The sequence below is a fragment of the Symphalangus syndactylus genome, chromosome 18 (genome assembly GCF_028878055.3).
Source record: "Symphalangus syndactylus isolate Jambi chromosome 18, NHGRI_mSymSyn1-v2.1_pri, whole genome shotgun sequence".
Taxonomy (NCBI): Eukaryota; Metazoa; Chordata; class Mammalia; order Primates; family Hylobatidae; genus Symphalangus; species Symphalangus syndactylus.
This window is the reverse complement of record NC_072440.2, coordinates 60,689,486-60,711,655: the sequence shown is the minus strand read 5'-3', so window position 1 is coordinate 60,711,655 and position 22,170 is coordinate 60,689,486. Positions and strand designations below refer to the sequence as shown.

Genomic DNA, 22,170 nt, shown 5'->3' with positions numbered 1-22,170 from the left:
TAATAATAGTACCCTTTTCTCAAGGAAGCTATTCAGAAGGCCAAGGAACTCCTGTGGGGTGCTGAGAAAGCACACCCAAAACACTAACATCAGCAGAACGGGACACAAGAGCGTTTGGGTTCTGGTTGTGCCTTGAATCTGCTCCGTGACACTGGGCAAGCCCCCCGCCCACTTTGGGACTCAGCCTTCTCTCTCCTATCACCTGGAGAATTGTCTTCCTAAGAGACAAGGAAGATGCTCGTCTCTTTATGGTGCTTGCTGGGATGCAGCTTTTTCTAGTACCAGATTTCCAACCTGCTGGCTGAATAGAAAGGTGAAAACCAGCCAGGGGAGTTTGCCCAGGCGCCCAATCATGGAGGCTGGGGGCATGGAGGGGACTTTTGGAGGGCGGTCTCAGGAGGGGCCAGGACTCGAGGGGAAGTTCCTTCTAGGTGCACTTACCTCCCTTGGGCACTCTCATCTCTGGGCTCCAGCCCTTGTGCCTGTGTGCCAAGGCTGTCTGCTGGCAGAGCCCTGGAGAGGCAAAGGAGATATTGCATCAGGGATGGGCACCGTGGAGAGGGGCCAAGCCCCTGGTCCCTTCGAAGAGGCAGAGTGAGGGTTCAGGCTCCCAAGAGCACCGGACAGTGACATTTGGGAGAAGGACTCTGGAATGCAGGGGAGGCCGCTTCAGCTCAAGATACCACAGCTGGAGTCTCAACTTACTTGCTCCCACAGGGAATGAACTGGCTCACTTCTCAGGCAGAGAGGTGTGAGCTGAAGTCTGAGCTAAGGCACCGCTGCCTTAGGGAGCCCCTGGTTTATGCCAACCAGGCCTCTCCCCTCCTCTTGGCCTAGGGACCTTGGACTCCAGGAAAAGTAAATGTAACAATAAGCAACAACAGCCACCACTACACACCACTATTGCCACCTGAGATGGCTGGGTATGTTTGATCAGGTTGTGGACTGCACAATTCAAAATGGTACCATAGGCCCAGCCTACAGGGAATATGCTACTTCCTGGAATTGAACACAACATCCTACTATCACCACCTAACACTGACCAAATGCCGACCATGCAAATACCTGTGTCATTTAAACCCCAATAAAAGGAAAGTGTGATGATCCCAATTTTACAGATGAGAAAGTGTGACACCAAGAGGAAGAGCAACTTACTCAAGGAACACATGGGAAGAGTTTCACCATCCAGATCTGTAAGACCTTCCTAACACTTAATCTCCCATGTCACAGGAACGAGGCTGTGTCCACGATGAGTCCTGGCATGTAGCCAGAACCAAGCCAAAGTGGAATCAAGGGGATCCTTGTAGCTTTAGGGCAGGGCATATATATATCTAAATCTATCTATATCTATCTCTCTATATATATCTATAGATATATCTATATATCTATATATATCTATATCTCTATATATCTATATATCTCTATATATCTATATCTCTATATATCTATATATCTCTATATATCTATATCTCTATATATCTATATATCTCTATATATCTATATCTCTATATATCTATCTATATATATCAATGCTGTGTCCTTACCATTTAGGGTAGAGAAGATTTTTAGTCCAATTCATACCTTCCCCCATTTTATAGATGGGACAACTGAGGCCCACAAGGAGAAATCATTTTACAGACTCACATACTGAGCCTGAAGCTAAACCTCCCGCCTCTCAGTCCTGTTTCAGAAGGTGGGCGGTTTAGAATGCAGCTCTGGAGTTGGCCAACTCCTAGACTATATACATCACTCCTCTGAGACTTTTCCTATTCTGTAAACAGGAGGTTTTAACCAGGGTAACAACACTTTACAATCTCAGCTTTTTATTTTTTTTATTTTTATTTTTTATTTATTTATTTTTTTGAGACAGAGTCTCGCTCTGTCACCAGGCTGGAGTGCAGTGGCACGATCTCGGCTCACCACAACCTCTACCTCCTGAGTTCAAGCGATTCTCCTGCCTCACCCTCCCAAGTAGCTGGGATTACAGGCACGCGCCACCATGCCCAGCTAATTTTTGTATCTTTAGTAGAGACGGAGTTTCACTGTGTTGACCAGGCTGGTCTCGAACTCCTGACCTCGTAATCCGCTCGCCCTGGCCTCCCAAAGTGCTGGGATTACAAGCGTGAGTCACCGCGCCTGGCCAATCTCAGCTTTTTAAATCTCAGCCAGGCCTGGCGTGGTGGCTCACGCCTGTGATCCCAGCACTTTGGAAGGCAGAGGCAGGAGGATCGCTTGAGCCCAGGAGTTCGAGACCAGCCTGGGCAACATGGGGAGACCCAGTCTCTACAAAAAATAAATAATTATCCAGGTGATGGTACACGCCTATAGTCCCAGCTACTTGGGGGGCTGAGATGGGAGGATTGCTGAAGCCCAGGAGGTCGAGGCTGCAGCGAGCTGTGATTGCACCACTGCGCTACAGTCTGGGCAACAGAGCAAGACCGTGTCTCAAAAAAAAAAAAAAAAAAAAAGAAAGAAGAAAAAAAACCTCAGCTTTTATTATTTGTGCCATGATGGCAGTAAACAGGCTGCAGGCTGTTGACTGCATTTCTTGGTCCTCCATTCCTTCCTATTCACTCACTCCTTTTCTCCATACCATTTTCCTATTCCTGAAATATCAGGCCAATTAGGACATCTAAACCCAGATGGAAAAGGGAACCAACGTGTAACCACAGCAACTAGACCCCCCCAGCAGGCAACCCCCAAACTACAGATACTCAAGCCCCAGCACTCCTGGGACATGGGCGGCCAATGATGTGAGGCCTGCTCTCTTGGAATAAATAAAACCAGTTAGGAACCAGGCACTTGAAGCTCTTCCAGAGGCAGGATGGCTCGCCCAGCTGCCCTCAGACAGCTCTTGAAATGCCAGCGAGCCCAAGAGGCCTGCCAGCCAGGCAGCTCCCATGGCCCACGAGCCCAGCCATCCCCCTCCAGGGAACACAGGCCCTTTCAGAGCAATGGAACGAGGTTGTCAGGGCTGTCAGTCATTTGGAGCTGTGCATCCAACATGCAGCTACCAGCCACATGTAACTATTTAAACTCACCTTATGCAACATTAAATACAATTAAGAATCCAGCTTCTCATTTGCACTAGCCACACTGCAAGTGCCCAGAAGCCACACGTGACCAGTGGCTACTGTACTGGACAGTGCACATTTAGGATGGGGTGGGCCAGTGATGGCCCAATCCAACCCAGGGCCTGTTTTCAAAGCACCCTTGAATTAAGAATGATTTGTAAATTTTATCAAGGGAAGAGGGTGAAGGGAAGAGGAAGAGGAGAGAAAGGAGGAGGAGCAATGGCAATAGAAACCACACGAACACCACAAAATTTGAAACATTTACTATCTGGACATTTATAGAAATTTGCTGACCTCTGCACTAGAACATTCCCATCACTTGCAGAGTGTTCTGCTGGGCAGTGCTGATTACAGGGCAAATGAGAGGGAGGGATGGGAGTCAAGGAGCTCTCCTTTTTTTCTTTTTTTGTTGAGATGGGGTCTCACTCTGTCCAGCCCAGGCTGGAGTGCAGTGGCATGATCTTGGTTCACTGCAGCCTTGACTTCCTTGGGCTCAAGCGATCCTCCCAGATTCTCCCATCTCAGCCTCCCAGGTATGGTGCATGCCACCATGCCTGGCTAATATTTGTATTTTTGTGTAGAGATGGAGTCCTGCTATGTTGCCCAGGCTGGTCTCAAACTCCTGGGCTCAAGCAATCCTCTTGCCTGTGCCTCCCAAAGTGCTGGGATTTCAGGTGTGGGCCACTTCATCCAGCCCCTCCTTTTCTTGTAGGAGGAATATATTAAATACACAGCACCCCTGTGAATTTAACACCAAAGCAAGGGCTTTCCATGCCCTACCTGGTTTCATACTCACATCAGCCCAATCAGGCGGGTGGTGCCATGTTCTCCATTTTAAGCTAAGAAAGGCCCATGTGGGTACAGGGTGAGCATGACTCTACCACACAGCAACATCACCAACAAATAGAAACCACACTTAAGAAAAAAGACAAGAAGGAAATAAGACTCAACTGCTACCAGGTAACCAGGCATGGGGTGGTGCACGCCTGTAGTCCCAGCTACTCGGGAGGCCGAGGTGGGGGGATTGCTTGAGCCCAGGAGGTCGAGGCTGCAGTGAGCTATGATCGAACCACTGTACTCCAGCTTGGATGACAGAATGAGACTGCCTCAAAACAAACAAACAAAAAACATTGCTACCAGGGGTGGTACTCGGGTGGTAGGTGATATTTTTCTCCTAAAAACATAACTTGATGGTGTCATCTTATTGTCTTTCCATATGATAAAATAATAATGTGATTAGTAATTTTTGAATTGTATGCCATACATGTTATGGACCCAGACTGCTTGGGTTCAACATCCTGCTGCACCAGCTACTGGCTGAAGGACCTTGGCAAGTCACTTAGCCTCTCTGAGACTTGGTTTTCTCATCTGTAAAATGGGGATGATAATACAGGCCAAGTAGCCCTAATCCAAAATTTCAAAATCTGAAATGCTCCAAAATCCAAAACTTGTTGAGTGCCAACATGATGCTCACAGAAAATGCTCATCGGGTGTGGGGCATGGTGGTTCACACCTGTAATCCCAGCACTTTGGGAAACCGAGGTGGGAGAATCACTTAAGCTTGGGAGTTCAAGACCAGCCTGGGCTGTTAATACAGAGAGACCCCATCTTGAAAGGAAAGGGAAGGGGAGGGGAGAGGGAGAGGGAAAGGAGGGGGAGGGGACGGAGAGGGGAGGGGAGGCGAGGGGAGGGGAGGCGGAGGGGAAGGGGGAGGGGAAAGGGGAAAGGAAAGGGAAGGGGAAAGGTAAGGAAAGGAAAAAGAAAAGGAAAGAAAAAAGGAAAAAGAAAGAAAGAAGAAAGGAAGGAAAAAAGGAAGATAAAAAGAAAAGCAAGGAAGGAAGGAGAAAGAGAAAGAGAGAAGAAAGAAAGAGAAAGAAAAAGGAAGGAAGGAAGGAAGGAAGGAAGGAAGGAAGGAAGGAAGGAAGCAAGCAATTTCATCAGAGCATTTTGGAGTAGGGATGCTGAATTGATTAGTATACTGCAAATATTCCAAACTCGGAAAAAATTCAAGCTAGGTGTGGTAGCTCATGGCTGTAATACCAGCACTTTGAGGGCTGAGGCAGGAGGCTCGCTTGAGCCCAGGAGTTTGAGACCAGCCTGGGCAACAAAGTGAGACCCCATCACTACAAAAAAAAAAAAAAAAAAATTTAATTAGCCAGGTGTGGTGGTGCTTGCCTGTAGTTCCAGCTAATTGGGATGGTGAGGCAGGAGGATCACTTGAACCCCGGAGGTCAAGGCTAAAGTGAGCCATGATCATGACACTGCACTCCAGCCTGGGTGTCAGAGGGAGCCCCTGCCTCAAAAGAAAAAAAAATCTGAAATCCAAAACCTTTCTAGTCCCAAGCATTTCAGATAAAGGGATACGCAACCTGTAACACCTCCTAGAAGGACACTTTGAAATGTGCCCAGTGCAAATGAGAAACTAGTCTGGTAGGAGTGCTGGGAGGTATAAATAAATTAGGGCATGTTGGAACAGCACCTGGCCCAGAGCGAGTACTACCTGCCTGCTGGCTCTTGTTTTCAGCAAATCCTTGTATGGTGGAGATTTTTATCCCCATCTGAGAAGTGAAGAAATTGAAGCTCCAAGAGATGGAGTGATTAGCAGAAGCCACACAACAAGCAAGAGGAAAGGCCAGTTTCCAAATGCGGTTCTGTCTCCAAGGTGCCATCCCTAGCGTGGTGTCATGCGGCTTATAAAACAGGGGCAGCAGCCAGGCACAGGAGCTCACGCCTATAATCCTGGCACTTTGTGAGGCTGAGGCGGACAGATCACGAGGTCAGGAGATCGAGACCATCCTGGCCAGCACAGTGAAATCTCCTCTGTACTAAAATACAAAAAATTAGCCGGGCGTGGTGGCCCGTGGCTGTAATCCCAGCTACTCAGGAGGCTGAGGCAGGGGAATCACTTGAACCCAGGAGGCAGAGGTTGCAGTGAGCCGAGATTGTGCCACTGTACTCCAGTCTGGGCGACAGAGCAAGACTCCATCTCAAAAAAAAAAAATCAGATTAAGCCAGAATCAGCTGGTTGTTGGAAACAGCGGGGTTTCATTTCAGCAGGTATGGTGACTCACACATATAATCCCAGCACTTTGGGAGGCCAAGGCAGGTGGATCACGAAGTCAGGAGATCGAGACCATCCTGGCTAACACGATGAAACTCCCTCTCTACTTAAAAAAAAAAAAAAAAATTAGCCGGGTGTGGTGGAACGCGCCTGAGAGCTCCCAGCTACTCGGGAGGCTGAGGCAGGAGAATTGCTTGAACCTGGGAGGCAGAGGTTGCAGTGAGCCGAGATCGCGCCACTTCACTCCAGCCAGGGTGACAGAGAGAGACTCCATCTCAAAAAAAAAAAAAAACGGGCAGCAGGAGACCATGGGAGGGGACTTTGCTCCCTCTTTCTGTTGACCCTGAAATGCCCCTGGAAGGGAGGGGGCTGATCAATCTAAGAGATCCCTTTAGACTCAGATTCATTCATTTCACCAATGTTTACTGAGCAAGTACCATGTGCAGGGCCCTGCTCAAGATACTGGGATACATCAAGGGCAACAGACAAAGGTTCCTGCCTTCATAGAGCTGACATTCCAGTGGGGAGCCAAGAAACCAGTGTGTGAGACAATGACACCAGTGATAAAGGCTCAGAAGCAAATGCCCATGATGAGAGGTGGAGGCATTCCGCAGGGGTTAAAGGAGGAAAGAAGGGAGTGACATTTGCATTGAGACCACACTGAGTTTTGGCTCAAATCTATACGAACTTTCTAAATCATCATTTCTCCAAGCTCAGCAGATCAGGAGGTTCCCAAGAGAAAAGCGGCAGGCGGGCAGGGAGGGGACAACAGCAGGGAGCTGGCAGTGCTCAAAGCCAGCTCAGGAGGTCACTGCACTTACAGAGTGGCCCTGGAGCGGGGCCCAGTGCCCACGTGCTCAGGCTCAGCCATCAGCCCTGCGATTCCTTCCCATGGGAACCAGCTCCCAACATTCCATTGCCATGGCTCTTCCCAACCCTACCGGACCACGCTGACCACACCACCTCCCACCCACCACGCCCCAACCTTCTGCAGAGCTGGGGAGACGCACGTCTCTTGGGCAGGGTCCCTGGGAATCAGGGACCTCTGACCTATTGCAGGGGAAAGCCAGCCAAGAAAGCCCTCCAGATTCCAATGGGGTGTGAGTAAGGGAAAAATAATTCTGAAGCTCTGGACACTGCTTGAGCATAAAAGCATGCAGAGTGGTTCAAGAGGGAAAAAGGGCAGGGAGGCTGGCATGCGGCCTTAAGAATATTAGCTCAGGCCGGGCGCGGTGGCTCACGCCAGGCATGGTGGCTCATGCCTATAATCCCGGCACTTTGGGAGGCTGAGGGGGATGGATTGCTACAGGAAAGGAGTTTGCGACCAGCCTGGAAAATAAGACAAAACCCTGTCTCTACAAAAATTAGCTGGGCGTGATGATATACACCCATAGTCCCAGCTACTTGGGAGGATGAAGTGGGAGGATGGCTTGAGCCTGGGAGGCAGAGGTTGCAGTGAGCCCAGGTCACAACACTGCACTCCAATCTGGGGTGACAGAGAGAGATTCTGCCTAAAAAACAAACAAACAAAAAAACATTAGATCAGACTTAGAGCCCTTATTATATACCAGGCACTGAACTAAGGGTTTTACATATAACATTGCATTTTGTCTTAACCATTGACGCTATTTGACCCTCCCTTATTAACCATCCATTTCCTGGGGCTCAGAGAGGTAAAGGAACCTGTCAAAGGCCATGCAGCTGGGAGGCAGGGGAGCTAGAAGGAAAACTCAAGTCTCTCTCTTTCCAGAGCCTGTGCTCTCCTCCCTGTCTTGCTTTGCGTTCTTTTTACCTAAAACCATCAAATCAGGATCCCACACACTGTCCCAGCCTCCCCTTCAGAGGCCCAGTTCAGCACTCTGTTAGGGACTAGCCGGGGGTGGGGACTGATGAGGCTGGGGGTCACATGCTGGCTCCCCCACTCAGAGGCTGGGTGTCCTGGATCAATCTGGGGCAGCTCTCTGAGCCTCAGTGTTCTCATCTGAGAAATAGGAATAACACCTGGAAGAGTGCCATGGGAACTATGTAACTTCCATCAAGCCAGGCAGAGCCAGCACAAGAAAACTATTACCATTAAATTTTTTTCCTTTTCTTTCTTTCTTTTTTTTTTTTTGAGACAGGGTCTTGCTCTGTCACCCAGGCTAGAATACAGTGGTGCAACCATGGCTCGCTGCAGCCTCAAACACCTGGGCTCAAGCAAATTCTCCCATCTCAGCCTCCCAAGTAGCTAGTGCGCCACCATGCCCAGCTAATATTTTATTTTTTGTAGAAATGGGGTCTTAATACATTGTCCAGGCTGGTCTCAAACTCCTGGGCTCAAGTAATCCTCCTGCCTAGGCCTCTCAAAGTGCTGGGATTACAGGCACGGGCCACTACGCCTGGCCGCCTTTTGATGTTAGGATCAGTCATTACAGCACATGGATAAAGACTGGCAGGGACATAAGCACAAACCTAAGGAGCGTGTGGTCCGGTCAGGTGGGATCGGGAGTGACTTCTTCTCCCTGTTCTTTGTCGTTAGAGTAAAAATGCACAGTTGGCCCTGGACATTTTGACTCTAAACGACAACCCTGGAAGGTGGGCGCTATTATTAGCCACGTTTTACCGAACGGGAAACTGAGGCTTAGAGAGGTGAAATGCTTTGTTGGAGGTCACACAGATGGTGACTGGTTGAGTCTGAACTGAAAGTCAGGCTATCTGATGCCAGAACCCAAACTGTTTCCCCAACTTTCGACGACCCTGCTTTATCATCTCTCCTGGGGGTAGGCAAGCTTCTGTGAAGTCATAAAACCCATGCTTTTGGCTCTGTGGGCCACAAGAGCTCCGCTGCGACTTTGCAACTGTAATGCAAACCACCAAGATGACACAGACATGAAGGCAAGTGGCTGTGTTCCGATAAGACTAGTTACAAAAACAGGCGGTCAGCTAGATTTGTCCCGTGGGCATAGTTTGCCAATCCGCTAGTCTGTATCACGAAAAGACACTATCAGCCAGGCGCAGTGGCTCATGCCTATAATCCCAGCACTTTGGGAGGCCAAGGCAGGCAGATTACCTGAGGTCAGGAGTTCGAGACCAGCCTGGCCAACATGGTGAAACCCCGTCTCTACTAAAAATACAAAAATTAGCCGGGTGTGGTGGCGGGCGCCTGTAGTCCCAGCTACTGGAGAGGCTGAGGCAGGAGAATTGCTTGAACCCAGGAGGTGGAGGTCACAGTGAGCTGAGATTGTGCCACTGTACTCCAACCTGGGCGACAAGAGTGAAACTCCATCTCAAAAAACAAAAACAAACAAACAAACAAAAAACACTATCAGCAGCACCTGCCCTCAGTGCAACCTGGGCAAACTCACAAAGCACAAATACAGTGAGCCGAGGTGGAAGCCAGTTTTGGTTCTGGGACTTATCTCAGTAGGGACTGTGGGAGGACCCAGGTGGCCAGCCTTTGGTAAGAGAAAAATGTACAATTCGGGAAAACAAATAGTTGATTGAAAAGAAAAAGAAGTGCACACTCATGCATAAGGAATCATCCAGCATCCTGTCTGTTGCCACATAAGGACTAGCAGAGAGGCTTGTGTATGCCTGGCAGTTTTTTTTTTTTTTTTTTTAAGGGACAGGGTCTCCTTCTGTCTCCAAGGCTGGAGTGCAGTGGAGTGATCACTGTTCACTGCAGCCTTGAAAATCCTGGTCTCAAATGATCTGTCTGCCCCAGCCTGCCAAGTAGCTGGGACTACAGGCAAGTGCCACCATGCCCAGTTAATTTTTATTTTTGTGGAGACGGGGTCTCACTATGTTGCCCAGGCTGGTCTGAGTTTAATCCTCCCATCTCAACCTCCCAAAGTGCTGGGATTACAGGCATGAGCCACTGCACCTGGCTGGCAGTTTCATATACAGTCACCCCTCGGTATCATAGGGGATTGATTACAGAATATCCCTTGAATACCAGTATACATCAAGTCCCTTATATAAAATGATGTAATATTTGCATATAACCTACACATATCCTCCCATATATTTTAAATCAGTGCTAGATCAATTATACTACCTAATACAATGTAAATGCTATGTAGGTAGCTGTTACACTGTATTGTTTAGAGAACAATCACAGGACAAAAAAAGCCCTGTTCATGTTCAGTACAGATGCAACCACCCATTTTTTCCCGAATATTTTTGATCCACTGTTGGCTGAATCCCCGTATCCAGAACCCATGAAGACAGAGAGCCAACTATATATTTTGACCCTCATGACAGCCTTGGAGGGTAGGCACTATTATTATTAGCCACGTTTTACAGAAGGGGAAACTGAGGCTGAGAGAGGTGAAGTGCTTTGTTGGAGATCACACAGACGATAAGTGGCTGAGTTTGATCTGGAACTCAGGTCTATCTGATGCTAGAACCCAAGCTCTTAACTACCTCTTCCAAATCTCAACCCCACCCCATACACAGATGGGGAAGCTATGTGCCCCAGGTCAGACAGCTGCTCAGAGTAGTGCCTGGCTCAGACTCCTGGACCATCTCCTAGTCTTGCCCCTGGCACCTGGCACAGCCCCTGCTCAGGACTTCCTGCCCAGAAACACAGAGGGCCCCTGCCTGGTAAACAAGGCAAACAGGAAAGGGCCAGCGTGATCTTGTAGGGACCGGTGCTTCCTGAGCCCTCACCCTCACCCACCATGGGATCCCGTCTGTACTCCTCTGCCCAGAAGCTGTCAGAGGTGGGGGACTGAGCACAGGGGCAGGAATCCTCCACACCTGGCTGATTCCCAGCAATGCAGCCCTGGGTTGGGGGTCAGTGGGGAGGTGTTATCTAACTACTTTGTGCCTCACTTTCCTCATCTGTGAAATGGGGAGGCCATTAGCACTTGTGAAGACTAAATAAATAAACTTGCAGTGGCTCGTGCCTGTAATCCCAGCACTTTGGGAGGCCAAGGCGGGCGGATCACCTGGGGTCAGGAGTTCGAGACCAGCATGGCCAACATGGTGAAACGCCGTCTCTGCTAAAAATACAGAAATTAGCCAGGTGTGGTGGTGAATGCCTGTAATCCCAGCTACTTGGGAGGCTGAAGCACAAGAATTGCTTGAACCCAGGAGGAGGAGGTTGCAGTGAGCCAAGATGGCGCCACTGCACTCCAGCCTGGGTGACACAGCATGACTCTGTTTCAAAATAAATAAACTCACATAAAGCACTCAGAACAGAGCTTTGTTACTATCTGTTATTCCTTCCCTTTAGGGTGGTGGTTAAACTTTGGTGTGTTTCTGAATAGCCCAAAACCTTAAAAGGCAGATTTCCTGGGGCCTGCCCTCAAATATTCTGATTTGGAAGAGGCAAGGTGGAGCCGAGGGAACCTGCATTTTAACAAGCGCTGCCGCCCCTTGCCCCCTCTCCATGAAATACCGCTTAGGGCACTGAACTCAGCGTTCTAGTAGGCTGGTGCAAAAGTAATGCAGTTTTTGCCATTGAAAGTAATATCAAAGACCGCAATTACTTTTGCACCAGTTAACTATTCACTGTCTGCCCACCTGGGCCAGACTCGGGAATGCAATCATCGTGGAGTGCAGGGGTCAGGAGTGTAGACCTAAAGTTGGACAGACCCAGGGTGCGATCTTGGTGTGGCCATTCACCAGTGGCCTTGAGCCAGTGACTTCTTGTCTCTGAGCCTCACTCACCTGTTATAACGTTTAACATTTCCAAAATAAGTCTGAAAACGACATCTACCTCGTGGAGCTGTTGCGAAGCTGGCAAAGAGTGTGAGCTCAGAGGCATCAGCTACAATTCTGTACCATTATTTATCAGGACGGATACAGTCCTGTCCATAATGAGTGTCACGGCCATTGAGCCGGCAGACAAGCAACCCAGTAAGATGGATGCCCAGACAGACTGGGGTGTGCAGGAGGCGGTGGGAACACGTTCAGGGCACGCTGGAGCACCCGGTGTCACGTCCTGCCCAGAAGACCTAATAACACCCAATAAGACAGGCACCACTGCAAAGTGGCATCGACTCCCACTGCAGGCCTCCCACGGCAACCCTGTGGGGGAGCCAGCCCCTCTCTGGCTGGATCATGAATAAGAAATCCAGAGGTGGAATGGGCTGCTCACACTCTGCTCACACTCACACAGCAGGTGCAGGGCAGCATCAGGACTCAAACCCAGGTCTAATGGGTTCTTCCACCATTTTGTGCCATGGATCTCTTCAACCATCTGGTGAAATCTATGGGCCCCTTCCCAGAATAATGCTTTTAAATGGAATACAATAAAATATAGAGGATGAAAAGGAAACCAATATAGTAAAATTCGGCTAAGAATGTGATTACAAAAATTGCTGTGAAATATTATCTGTAACCTATCTGCTCCTTTATTAAAGCAATCAATAACAAGATCTAGTAGCAGACAGAATAATCACTGTCATCTGCAAGCAGACACATCTGTGGTACCTAAAATGTGATATAAAAATATGGGCCAGGCGCAGTGGCTCATGTCTGTAATCCTAGCACTTTGGGAGGCCAAGGCGGGTGGATCACCTGAGGTCAGGAGTTCAAGACCAGCTTGGCCAACATGGTGAAACCCCGTCTCTACTAAAAATACAAAAAAATTAGCCAGGCATGGTGGCAGGTGCCTGTAATCCCAGCTACTTGGGAGGCTGAAGCAGGAGAATCACTTGAACCCAGGAGGCAGAAGTTGCAGTGAGCAGAAGTCACATCATTGCATTCTAGCCTCGGCAACAAGAGCGAAACTCCATCTCAAAAAAAAGTGTGGTTTCTACTGGTGATGCAAGTGCTGCCACTACTACTGTGATTTATCACCTACGTTGTCACCTGGAGGAAATGTTAAACTACGGTCAATAAAGATGTAATTTTCCCCCATCCAAATTCCTAGGCCCCCGAATGCAGCCTGGGACCCCAATTAAGAATCGCTGCCAGCATCTGGCTCCGTTATGGACACAAAATCTATGGTTGTTAGGGCCAGGGAGCCGTGGTCCTGCCTCAGGAGTCTAGACTCACCTTCCCTCCCATTCCTGCCCGTTTCCTCGCCCCACCATCAAACACAAAAGCAGTAGGGATTTGCACCAGAAACACTTGATGCATATTGTGGAGCATGGTTTGCATGTTCTGATTTTATTTTAAGAAGTAAAAGTGGCCAGGAGCAGCGGCTCATGCCTGTGATCCCAGCTGCTCACAAAGCTGAGGCAGGAAGACAGCTTGAGCCCAGGAATTTGAGACCCAGCCTGCGGCTATCAACATAGCAAGCCCCAAATATAAGTAGGTAGGAGATGGCAACTGTTATAAAAGAACCATGGCTCCTCTCCACACTGGCATCACACACTGGCATGTGACCTTGGCTACTAAGTTAGCAGTGTGAAGGCCAACAGGGACCAAAGTGGGGGTGACCCTGGCACAGGCACTGTACACATGGCCCTGAGGGAAAGCAAACATCCGCAGTGGATAAGGGGAGGCACAGGCAGGTGGTCAGAGTCCCATGCTGCCAGCCAGCCTGGGTGTGCACCTGCGTCTACCCCAGACCCTTGGCAGCATCACCTCCACTCTCTGGGCCTGAGTTTCCTCATCTGTAAAATGGGCCCAATAATTCTTACCAGCAATGCTGCTGTGAGGATTAAGTGAGATAGGGGCTTAATAAGGGAAAGACCAGAGGGGTGTGCCTAATGCCTTGCAGCTCTTCAATAACTGTGAGTCCCATCTGAATCTACCGACGAGAAATCAGCAGTGGTGAGCAGGAAAAGTGGGGAAAGGAGATTGGCAAGCCCTAGACTGTGCCAGGCTTTGAATGCCAGGTAAGGAGCTTGGAGTTATCCTGGGGACAGTGGGAAATTGTGAGCATTGGTCTGGTTGTGACCTGGGAGGGGACACAAGCTCTCTCTGGTGTAGGATGCCTGAAAAGACAAGGGCTGGAGGCCAGGTGATAGCTGCTGGGGGACCCAGGGAGCCATCTCAAAGAAGAGAGATGGGGTCAGGTGTGGTGGCCCATGTCTGTAATCTCAGCACTTCGGGGGCTGAGGAGGGAGGATTGCTTGAGCTCTGGAGTTCAAGACCAGCCTGGGCAATGTAATAAGGCTCCATCTCTACAAAAAAATTAAAAATTAGCCGGGTGTGGTGGCACGCTCCTGTAGTCCCAACTACTTGGGAGGCTGAGGTCAGAGGATCACTGGGCCCAGGAGGTCAAGGCTGCAGTGAGCTGTGATCACACCACTGTACTCTGGCCTGGTTGACAGAGGGAGGCTCCGTCTCAAAAATATATATATGTTTATAAAATTATTATATAAAAATATATATAATACACACACACACACACACACACACACACACACACACACACACACACATGTCACCCAGGCTGGAGTGCAATGGAGCAATCACAGCTCACTGCAACCACCATCTCCCAGGTTCAAGTGATTCTCCTGCCTCAGCCTCCTGAGTAGCTGGGATTACAGGCATGTGCCATAACACCGGCTAATTTTTTGTATTTTTAGTAGAGACAGGGTTTCATCATGTTGACCAGGCTGGTCTCCAACTCCTGACCTCAAGTGATCTGCCTGCCTTGGCCTCCCAAAGTGCTGCGACTACAGGCATGAGCCACTGTGCTTGGCCTCAAACAAACAAACAAACAAAAAAACTAAAAAGGAGGGAGATGGGAGGACAGAAGGGAGAAAGCAGCAAAGGAGACAATGTGAGCAGGAGGAGGATGTGATGTGGAGAGAGCCCCCTACTCTGGTCCTCACACATGACTCACTGGCTGGACAGACAAATCATAGCTTCTCTTGGGGTGGGCTTGCTGGCCTCACCTGTCAGATGGGGAGACAGAGAGAAGGAAGGGACAGAGTGGTGGGGGAGACCCTGGCCACCCTAGGGAGAGCAAAAGGCTTGCCTGGAAGGGTGGGAACAGGGTGAGGTAAGCAAGTCATCGTCCTTGAGCACAAAAACTCAAGCGGGTGCCAAAAAACTCAGTAACCAAGATCAATAATGTTTCAATGCAATCTTTTTTAGATTAGTGGAAAAAAATCCATGACAAACAAAAACAATAAAATGTTTAAATAAACAGGACAAATGATGTTGTGCTGTGCTAAGCTATACTGGAACCAAGGCAGAAAGAAAAAAACATCAGTAATACTGATCCTGACATTATTTACAATTTTTATATGTTGTTTTTCATGGATATTTTTGCATTCAGATTGTTTTATAACAGCTTTACTGAGGGACAATGCACATATCATATAACTCACCTATTTAAAGTGTACAGTTCATGGGCTGGGCGCAGTGGCTCACGCCTGTAATCCCAACACTATGGAAGGCCGAGGCAGGCGATCACCTGAGGTCAGGAGTTCATGACCAGCCTGGCCAACATGGTGAAACCCTGTCTCTACTAAAAATACAAAAATTAGCAGGGTGCAGTGGCAGCTGCCTGTAATCCCAGCTGCTCAGGAGGCTGAGGCAGGAGAATCGCTTGAACTTGGGAGGCAGAGGTTGCAGTGAGCCGAGATCACGCCACTGCGCTCCAGCCTGGACAACAGAGCGAGACTCTGTCTCAAAAAAAAATAAAAAAATAAAGTGTACAGTTCAATGGTCTTTAGTATAATCACATAGTATAGTCACAGGTTTCTAGTATATTCAGAGTAGCACACTCACAGAGTTTTCGTACAGTTATAGTCAATTTTGCAACATTTTCATCACCCAAAGAGAAACCTCATACCCTTACGTATCAAACTCTAACCCCCTTCTCCTCCCAGCCCCAGGAGACCACTACTCTACTTTCCGTCTCTATGAATTCACCTATTCTGAACATTTCATAAAGATGGAATCACACAAAGCATGTTCTTTAATGACCAGCTTTTTCCACTTAGCACACTCTGTTCAAGGTTCATCCATTAGTTTTGATTTTTCAAATTTTGCATTAAAATATTATCTTGATCACTTGATCATCCCCTGCTGCCTAGGGCTCTCCCAGGTCAAACGCTGGTTTCTGCAAACCCCCACTTAACAGCATGGTTCTATTCACACCTTCACCCAGGAGCCAGGGAGCTTGGGGCTGCCAGAAACCTCCTAGCCTGGACAGCAGGGCCTTCTAGGAGCCTCTGAGGAAATCCACACGGTGTGACAGACGAGGTATAGGAGCACATCATATCAATGTATATGTATCATATACATATCAATGCTGTAATACGATATAAAATAAGAGAAGATGATTTCTAGATTTGATGCATAACTTTGGGTCCTTGAGCTCTGGAATGCAGAGCCAGCAGTGGCCTCGGAGAAAGCCTGGGCAAGCTCAGAAAGGAGAGTGTGGCCAAGGACACACAGCAACTTAATGGCACGGCCAGGCCTGAACATCTGGCTGGTTTCTTCCCATGCACCCAGAGGCCTTCTCTGCTGGCATCGTACTGCTTGCTCTCCTAACAAGATAAGGTAGGATGGCCTCCTGGTTAAAGTGTGGCTCCGGAGTCAGGCTACAGATGCTGGCTACAGAGCTACATGACTTTGGGCAAGACATTTAACCTCTGTGGGCATCAGGTTCCTCATTTGTAAAATGAGAATCATATTACAGCAGTGCCATATGAGTTTTGTAAGGATCAAATAAGATATTGCGCATTGCAGTACATTGAGCTCCACAGAGACAGCGCCGGGGCAAATGAAAGCCAGACGGGCAATGGGCAACTGTGCCTCGCTGAGGAAAAATAACTAAATGTGGGCAAAGGAGATCCTAAGAAGCAGAGAGGCAAAATGTCATCACATGCATTTTTTGTGCAAACTTGTTGGGAGGGACAGAAGGAGCACCCAGATGCTTCATTCAACTTCTCAGTTTTCTAAGAAGTGCTCAGAGAGGTGGAAGACCATGTCTGCTAAAGAGAAAGGAAAATTTGAAGATATGGCAAAGGCGGACAAGGCCTGTTATGAAAGAGAAATGAAAACCTATATCCCTCCCAAAGGGAAGACAAAAAAAGAAGTTCAAGGATCCAAATGCACCTAAGAGGCCTCCTTCGGCCTTCTTCCTGTTCTGCTGAGTATCACCCAAAAATCAAAGAAGAACATTCTGGCCTGTCCATTGGTGATGTTGCGAAGAAACTGGGAGAGACGTGGAATAACACTGCTGCAGATGACAAGCAGCCTTATGAAAAGAAGGCTGTGAAGCTGAAGGAAAAACACGAAAAGGATATTGCTGCATATCGAGCTAAAGGAAAGCCTGATGCAGTAAAAAAGGGAGTTGTCAAGGCTGAAAAAAGCAAGAAAAAGAAGGAAGAGGAGGAAGATGAGGAAGATGAGGATGAGGAGGAGGAGGAAGATGAAGAAGATGATGATGATGAATAAGTTGGTTCTAGCGCAGTTTTTTTTCTTGTCTATAAAGCATTTAACCCACCCTGTACACAACTCACTCCTTTTAAAGAAAAAAACTGAAATGTAAGGCTGTGTAAGATTTGTTTTTAAACTGTACAGTGCCTTTTTTTGTACAGTTAACACACTACCGAATGTGTCTTTAGATAGCCCTGTCCTGGTGGTATTTTCAATAGCCACTAACCTTGCCTGGTACAGTATGGGGGTGGTAAATTGGCACGGAAATTTAAAGCGGGTTCTTGTTTGTGCACAGCACAAATTAGTATATGGGGATGGTAGTTTTTTCATCTTCAGTTGTCTCTGATGCAGCTTATACGAAATAATTTTTCTGTTAACTGAATACCACTCTGTAATTGCAAAAAAAAAAAAAAAAAAGTTGCAGCTGTTTTGTTGACATTCTGAATGCTTCTAAGTAAATACAATTTTTTTATTAGAAAAAAAAAGATATCGCATGTGAAGCACTTAGTTCCACGCCTAGCAAACAGCAGGTGCTCTAGGTCTTATTATTATTATTACTATTATTAGTATCTGGAATCTAGCATCTCATGGAGAGTCCTTTGTAGGACATGGAATGCTATCCCAGCAGGCACAGGAAGGAAAATTTAGGCTTAGGTACTAGGGAGCCATGGCAGGTGTTTGCGCAGTGGGTGAGCAGCATGACTTTGAAGCTGCATAGGGCTGGCAGCCAGTCCAGTACCCACCTACAGGGAACATCTTTGCCAAGGTCCTTCCTTGCAGGCTCCAAATTCCTGGCAGTCCTCCCAGTGCTGCTGGGCAAAGCCAGAGCACAACTCCCACAGGCTACACCCCCTGACATTTCCAGCCTTGTCTGCTTCCTGGGTGCCAGCCGGGCTAGTGAACACCAAGCAGTCAACAAGCTGGGGGACTTGAAGCAGCCCACACAGCCTCAATCCACAGATACAAAGACCAGGAGGCCCAGAGGCCCAGCGGGGGCCACAGGGTGGCAGAGGAGAAACTGTCCCTACTTTGGAGTCATGAAGGCAAGCCTAGCTCCTCCTTTGCTGTGTGACCTTGGGAGAGTCCCTTTCCCTCTCTGAGCTCCAGTCTGCCCATATGCGAGAAGGTCTTATCTGCTTCTGTATGCTTAGGGGCTGCTGGAGAGATGCAACACAATAAAACAACAATGGTGTCCTTCGGCAGCACCCCCACCATGAGTCAGACACCGTGCCGGACGCTCCAGGTGTGTAACTTCACTAAACCCTCACAGCTCTACAAGCCAGTCCATGTGCCATTTCTACTTTTAAGATGCACTTAATTGCTCAACTCATAGGTACAACCTCCGTATTAAAAACTAGAGAGAGAAGGCATAAGTCTCTTTGGAATAAAAGATCCAATCCTATGTTCTTCCCCTTTTCTAAGAGGTAACTACTGTTGATTAGTTTGGAGGGGAGCCATCTACATTTGCTTTTTCTTTTCTTTTCTTTTTTTTTTTTTTGAGACTGACTCTCACTAGGTCACCTAGGCTGGAATGCAATGGAGCGATCTCAGCTCACTGCAACCTCCGCCTCCCAGGTTCAAGCGATTCTCCTGCCTCAGTTTCCTAAGTAGCTGAGATTACAGACATGTGCCACCATGTCCAGCTAATTTTGTACTTTGAGTACAGACAGGGTTTCACCATGTTGGTCAGGCTGGTCTCAAACTCTCGACCTCAAGTGATCTGCCCACCTCGGCCTCCCAAGTGCTGGGACCAGGGGTGATTTTGCCATTCAGGGAGCCATTGGTAATGTCCAGAGATAGTTTTGGTTGTTACAATTAGGGATCATCTCATGGGTAGAGCCTACGGATGCTGCTAAACATCTTATAATGCCCAGGTAGCCCCCAGCACAAAGAATCATCCAGTCCCAAATGTCAGTAGTGCCAAGGTTAAGAAGCCCTGGATTCTACATAGCCTCCTGAAACTGACTGGGTTCACTCAACACGAGGTCTTTCCGTGTCAGCATGTTTGTTCTACCATCCAGTAAACATTGCTTGAGCACCCACTGTGTGCCAGGCCTTGTTCTAGCACCGGGGCCAAATCAGTAAACAAGACAAAGCCCCAGCCTCCAGAGGGCACTGATATCTTTCCAGAAGACAAGACACATCAACATGCAACACCTTTATGGACCTCCTTCCCTCCCTCTTCTTCTTCTTTTTTTTTTTTTTTTTGAAATGGAGTCTCACTCCAGCCCAGGCTGGAGTGCAGTGGCGTGATCTCGGCTCACTGCAAGCTCCGTCTCCTGGGTGCACGCCATTCTCCTGCCTCAGCCTCCTGAGTAGCTGGGACTACAGGCGCCTGCCACCACGCCCAGCTAATTTTTTTGTATTTTTAGTAGAGACGGGGTTTCACCGTGTTAGCCAGGATGGTCTCGATCTCCTAACCTCGTGATCCACCCGCTTCAGCCTCCTAAAGTGCTGGGATTACAGGTGTGAGCCACCACGCCCAGCCCTCCCTCCCTCTTCTTAATTGTTCCAGAGCATCCCGGCAGGAACAGCACACCGTTCAGTTAGTCAAGATCTTCTGACAGACAATGTAAGCTGCTTTCATCTTCTTGCAATGACATACCCTCAGAAAGGACCATGCCTCCTTGTGCCCATGCATGAAAGGTGCCCTAGGGCCTTACTAGGGTCTTGCAAGCAGCAAGGCCACCTGAAAGCCTGCTAGTCCCATGCCTTAGAAGGTACCGAACCGGCATTTTAACCAGACCCCAGGCATTTCCATGCACAATACAATTTGAGAAGCACAGCTCTAGGTAGCTACCTATAGGGGGTTGGCGGGCTCAGGGGCCACTCTCCCTTTATATTTCAGCAGATACTGCTGAAGTGCCCTCCCAAAGACCCTCCTGCCAGCAGTCTGCATGTTCCCCTTCTGCACCAACTTTGTGTTGCCAGAGGTTGCCGTTTTTGCCAAGCTGACGATTCCTCCCATTTTCCAACTATGGAGACTGAGGCTGAATGAGGTGTCTAGACAACCAGCACCAGGGGCCAATGACCTCTAAGGCCTCTCCCAGTTCTGCCTTCTAGGATCTGGCCACAGCCTAGGTGTCTTTGTACCAGCTTCCTGATCAACCACTCTCGCTCTCAGCAGCTGCTTGGAGCAGGAAGGAGGAAAGGTTACAGCTCACCCAGCAAAGGAAGCAGAGTTCCTGAGGGAGGGAGCAGGCTTAGTGGACTGGACATCTGTGAGCGCCACTGGCGAGGCTGCTCCTGTGCCCCTTCATGGCCAGTCATGCAGGACGGAGGACCAGGCTGGGCACAGCACAGCCTTGCCCTGTCATGAATAACAGGTAACGCCGGAGGGCCGAGCAGAGGAGGGAAAGTGCTCTAGGGCCAAGAAGCCAGATGAGACCCCAACTTTGCTCTCACCAGTTGCCCATCTTAGCCTCAGTTTCCTCCCCGTAAAAATGGGCTCCTACCACTCACTGCAGAAGGCTGCAGTGAACACTTATGCACAGATCAGTCAACAAACAGCAGCCACCACCTGAAGCCTTGCTTTGGGCCAGTGCTCTGTTACTTTATTCAACTTACTACAGCCTCACAGCAGCCGACTGGCACTGTTATTCTCCCCATTTGACAGACGGGGAAATTGAGGCCCAGAGAGGTGCAGTGCTCTGCCCTTGATAGAACACTTGAGTTATAGCCATGGGAGGGGTGTCCTTGGACCTGCAAAGTCATCATTACTCATCTGAATTCTGCCTCTGTGGAGCTGTGTGGCCCTGGGCAAGCTGCTTCACCTCTCTGAGACTCCACTTTCTTAGCAGTGAAATGAGGACATAACACACAAAGTGGAGAGGGGAAGCCATCTGCAAACAGAGAATACTGTCTACATAGCCCCCACTGAGACTTCATAATGCCACCTCCAAGACACCCAGCCCAGGAAGACTTGTCACCTGTGGGCATCTCTGATCTTCCCTGAGCTCTAGCTGCAACATGGGCCAGGCCATGCAAAGCTGGCAGCCCCCAGAGAGGGAAAGCCACTTGCTCTAGGTGACACAGCTGGTAAGTAGTAGAGAGCAGAGCCAAGCAGCAAGACATGAGGTTTCAAACCTGAGAGCGGTACAGGCAGCAGCCAGGGTGGAGGCGAGGGTCAGGCTCGAGCTGGCAGGTGTCTGGAATGGGGACCACCAGGAGCTGGCAGACCCTTGGTGGCCAAGGTCTCTCTCCTGCTGGCTGTTAGCTGGGAGGCTCCTTTGAAGGATCAGTCAGCCTTGAGATGGGCCTGCCTCTCCTAAAGGCTCCTCCCTCTTCTGGATCCAGTCTTGTTGCTCACCTGTGGATTGGCAGCGGGCACCTCCTCTCTGGGGAATCAGGGCTTCTCTTGGCGGCTGTGGCTCAGGTCTCCTAGGCCACGCAGTCTCCCTGTGGCCAGACTTGCCCTGGTCTCTGGAATCCCCTGTTGTCATTTTGGCCAGAGGATGTCAGCCCCTGCCTAAAACCTTCCACAGAATTCTAGCTCCTTCCTGTAGTTTGTAACAGCGCCACCCAATAGAAATGCAGTGTGAGACACACTTCAAATTCTCAGTTTTCCAGTAGCTACATTACAGAAGTAAATTTAATAACGTTTTATTTAACTCAATATATATAAAATATTATCATTAATCAATATGAACATTACTGAGATAGTTTATACTCTTTTTTTTTTTTTAAGTACTCGGTCTCTGAAACCCGGGGTATAACTTCTACTTTCAGCACATCTCAATTTGGATGCTAAAT

General features: G+C 48.7%; 1 protein-coding gene and 1 pseudogene across 2 annotated transcripts in view; one reads left to right on the top strand and one right to left on the bottom strand.

Moving 5' to 3' along the window:
* The window catches only part of TPST2 (tyrosylprotein sulfotransferase 2), a 64,487-nt gene that overhangs the window by 18,375 nt on the left and 23,942 nt on the right, over window positions 1–22,170 (bottom strand). The window contains exons 1-2 of one of the 2 annotated variants that reach the window (XR_008652676.2): window positions 21,728–21,908; window positions 442–513 (exon numbers count right to left, since the gene is read on the bottom strand). The gene's annotated coding sequence lies outside the window, so the exon portion shown is untranslated. Of the gene's footprint in view, window positions 1–441; window positions 514–21,727; window positions 21,909–22,170 lie in introns of those variants that run through there. The other variant, XM_055254062.2, reaches the window with a different exon arrangement.
* On the top strand, window positions 16,901–17,883 carry LOC129468476 (high mobility group protein B1-like; annotated as a pseudogene).